We start from the raw sequence: 4,777 nt of genomic DNA, 5'->3' as shown, positions 1-4,777 counted from the left end.
TTACAAAATGCTGCTCTGGAATCGTATCAAAGACTTGAGGAATATCATGTTACGTAGCGTTTTAAATTAAAATGAATAATGTTTCCTATACAAAGGGTAAATAATCAGATAATATAAAAAGGATATTATTGTGTATTTCGGAAAATTCTGAAATAAAATTAAAATTAGAATTAAAATATTATAATTGGATTTTCCTATCCTTCTCCTACAAAGGGAAAGAGGCCCAGCAGTGGGATGGTACGGGCTGAATCGTCAAGTGGAGTCTAAACAATGATTAAAAACTGTTTTAAGATGTATTTATTACATTCAGTTGTATTTTAAATTCAATCAATAACTTCCGTAAAGTTAAAGTCGAGCTTTGTACTAACTGGTCTGGTAATTGTAAATATTGTAATATTGTTTCATCTTAACAAACCATTGTCTATAAATTTATTGAAACTGTAACTGGCCAAAATTCATTTACAATTATAAACTTATTTAATACTTACAAACATTGCGAATGAAATAAAAGCCTTTAATATATGGTTCGTTATGAAAGCAATAGAAGCCAAATCTTAATTTTTAATAATTTTCAAATTTTTTGTCTGTTTGTTCAAACCGGCAAACCGTTTGAAATTTTCATTTCATACTATTTCATACTATGAAACATTTTCATAGTTGTGACCCCATAAGCCTTAACTTGAAATCTGAAGTAGGTTTTCTAGATATCGAGTTATTCCTACAACATAAAATATTTTTGTCAATATCGACTTCAATTGTCAAATGTTGTTATTTAACTTGCAATGTAAGTGTGAATGTTTGTTAGGGTGGAATGTTGCTGAAAGTAACTTGAAAAATAAAGTTACCTTACTCTAAATCAAATATGGCAGACTTCTAACGATGGCGAATTAAGTTATTTATGCTTTCCTATATTATGGGTTTCATCATGGGTTGGGTCAATGATACTACAGTTTTCTTAGGAATACAATGCAAAACTTCAGTGGAATTCCCATTTGTCATCCTTGAATGGTAGACTCAGCTCCGTAGCATTCGCAGTTCGAAAAGTACGACAGCTGACCGACGTTGCACTGCACGCTTAACATATTTTAGCTATTTCCATAATGTTATGTCTTACGGCTTGTTACTTTAGGGTAATGCAGCAGATATTGAGACTGTATTTATCATGCAAAAAGGGCTATTCGCGGCATTTACGATCTTGGAACTCGAGTCTCCCTACGGGATGTTTTTCAAAAGGTAGACATATTAACAATTGCGTTGCAGTATATTTATTACAATATTATGTATATTTACCAGAATATTCACTGTTTTTTGAATAACAAAATTGTAACTGCAAGTTTCCGACTGCGCAAAGGAAACGACTCCTTTCTGGGTTACGGTATTAGCATATATAATAAAATTCCTCAACATAAATTTAAACTTTTTATAAAAAAAATATATATATATAAAGCTTACTATTCGGTGCTGGATTACATATTTGATAAAGATGTGTGGACTTAGTGGCGCTGTATTTTATGCAACATGTTACTAATTTTGTACTAAAACACAGTTTATATATTATTTTTCAAAAGAGTAACTGCGGAATTTCTTGCTGATTCTTCTCTGAAGAATCTACATTCCAAATCGGCGGTAGCTTTACTTTTACAAAAATAATAATTTATTTTAATTTGTAAAATGACGTTTCGAAAGTGCTCTTGGGGCCTATTTGAATAAAGCTGTTTTTGATTTTGATTTTGATTTTGATTTCCCCTTTTCCCCCTAAGAGTTCTGGTCACCTTATTCACCAACAAGAACACAACACTGCTTGAAAACAATGTTATTTAGATGTGATCCAAGAATTAAGCAACCTACGACTCAATAATTTCCAGAGAGTATTGAGTACGTATTTTCAAGATAAGCATTCACTCTCACCCTTTTTATTTACATATTTATATATTTACATACATTATACTTTTATTTATATATTATAACAAAAAACTTATCAAAATGTATACGGTAATTAAATCGCCTAATAGCATGAAAAAAGATTTGCTTGAATTTACCAAAAAGAAAACGATGACTCGTGAAGGATTTGAACCTCCGCCCTCCGATGATCAAGACAAATGTTTATATCGGCGCTCTAACCTACTGAGCTAACGAGTCATGTATTAACTAGCAAAAATTTTGATTCTTTTCAGCAGCATGACATCATCGAAATATTTCGCTGAAAGCACACGTCATATTTAGGAATACACGGGAAAGAGAATTCTATTACGATTACCATACAGTTTAGTTTTGTTAAACTGCAAGGAAATAGAAACGATTATGAGTAGATAAGACTAATTTGCAAAATATACAAACTTTTTCAACATTTTAAATTATATATTATTATGCACTAATATGTAAGCTAATGTTTAATAATTGCGTTTGCTCGCAAACAATAAAAATCCGACTTCAATTTACATTTACGAGTAATATAACGTAGGTAGTTGAAAAAATAATCAGAGACCATCGGAGAGCAGAGGTTGAAATCCTTCACTAGTCATAATTTTTTATTGACATACACTTTTTTGAACCCAAACTTTACACTCATATAATACGCTAACAAAGATTCAGTTAATACAGGGATACAGAGACGTGATATAACTTAGTGGAGTATAGAGTATTTGCTGATATGTCTTGGTGTACCACCGGCAACCTCGTCACACTACACTTTTAATAGACAAAAGAAATTCGCGCTGTTTTGACAGAAAATGCTTACAATAAGTATACAAATCCGAAAATTACTAACTAACAACATATTTTTATTCTTTTCAATGATATAAACCAACTATTTCTGGTCCTTCCTTCAAATATTCCTGGATAACAATGATTATTAGCCATCAGATGGCATGTTTATACATTCAACTCCCATAGTCATGTATAAGAAGTTGAAAAAAATCAGTAAATGATACAAATTAGTTTAGGCTAATAAATAATCGTCTCTTACAGTCTTTTCATTTTCTCGCAGTTGAACAAAAATAAACTGAATCGTAATCGTAATAAAGTTCTCTTTCTAAATTTTTCCTGAAAATGACGTGCGTTTTCGCCAAATATATTTCGATGATGTCATGTTACTGAAACGAATCGAAATTTTTGCAACGTATTAACATGACTCGTTAGCTCAGTAGGTTAGAGCGCCGATATAAACATAAGTCTTGATCATCGGAGGGCGGAGGTTCAAATCCTCCACGAGTCAAAGTTTTCTTTTTAGTGATTAATTCACAAGCCAAGCTTTTCTTCATTTATCATTTTGAAGACTTCTTACTATATTGATTTCTGATAAATGATGACTAATCAAAAACAGATATAAAGTATGAGATCGATAGGCTTCTCTTCAAAATACCTACTCTTTTTTCGTTGACAAGTTATTGAGTTACAAGTTGCTGGAAGCAAGGATTTCGAATTTATTTCAGGCGTTAACCATTCGTGTCAGAAATGGCTAATACTGATTCCCCGTTATGTGCTAAAAAAAGCAGTAAGATATGAAGTTCTTATCTACACTATTTAATACATAAATATTCTGTAAAACGTTGATGAGTGATTAGTATACATAGAGTCTATTGGTATTCTGGAATAAGCAATTTCATCTTGTTTTCATCAATGTTTGTCTTATCAATAATATTGCTGTAGCGCTAATGGGACTGAGGACGCTACTACCCATCTTTTTTTAAACGAATAGGTCGGCAAATAAGCGTAAGGCCCACTGGATGGTAAGCATAACGTATTACCGTAGCGTTTAGACGCTTGTAACGCTCAAAGCATCGGAAACGCGTTTCTGACCCTAAACTCGATTCCTCCCAGGAGCTCTAGTCACCTTATTCACCATAGGAACACAATACTGCTTGCAAAGCAGTATTATTTAGTTGTGATATTCTGTAAGATCGAGGTACGTCCACAGTCTGACTGCTCCAGATTTTGAGCAGGATATTTCCCGCTGTACCCTACCTCAGTTAAATTATATTATAACACTAGCGGTGGCCCGTGGCTTCGCTTAAGTATAAATTCAATAGATTTACAAAAAGTGGGAAAGTAGTACCTATCTATTTTTATAATGTAACTAACTGTGCCCGCAACTTCACGTGGAATTTAACAAAATAGTTATGGTTCAGTTCGCAGAGTTAAAAAAAATCTAAAATAAAAGTAGCCAAAGTTATTACACCAGCTATCTGCCAGTGGAAGTCCCGTCCAAATTGGCCCAGCCGTTTCAGAGTTTAGCCGGAACAAACAAACAGACAGACAGACAAAAATTATAAAAAATGTTATTTTGGTATATGTACCGTGTATACCGGTTATTTTAATATTACAAACAGACACTCTAATTTTATTTATTTGTAGTATGTAGTTATAGTATAGATAATTTAGGACCTCTTTGTATACCACTTTTATGATTCGATTTTCGAACGCTAAAACTACCAGAGTGCCCGCAAAGCTCGTTTCCAATAGAATTCATAGACGTTTCGTGCCAACAGTCTAACCTTAGTATACGAACTAAACTCTAATTAATCTATTAACTGTTTCCCTGTAAAGTTTTAAGTTTGTTGTACAAGAAATTAAAGATTTTATAAAAAAAAAATCTGTTGCGAAATTCGTTCTTAATGGACATTTATTAAGTATGTCAAATTTTAAGCATGAAAATAAAAAATTAGGGACTTACATACAAACTTGTGAGAGTCCTTAGACCTACTTAATATGGTTCTAGTCACTAAATTCGTTTATAGACAATATCTACTAACTAATAATGATCTTTTTGTCCAATTTA

The sequence above is a fragment of the Melitaea cinxia genome, chromosome 1, assembly GCF_905220565.1.
Source record: "Melitaea cinxia chromosome 1, ilMelCinx1.1, whole genome shotgun sequence".
Lineage (NCBI taxonomy): Eukaryota > Metazoa > Arthropoda > Insecta > Lepidoptera > Nymphalidae > Melitaea > Melitaea cinxia.
This window is presented reverse-complemented; position numbering follows the sequence as displayed.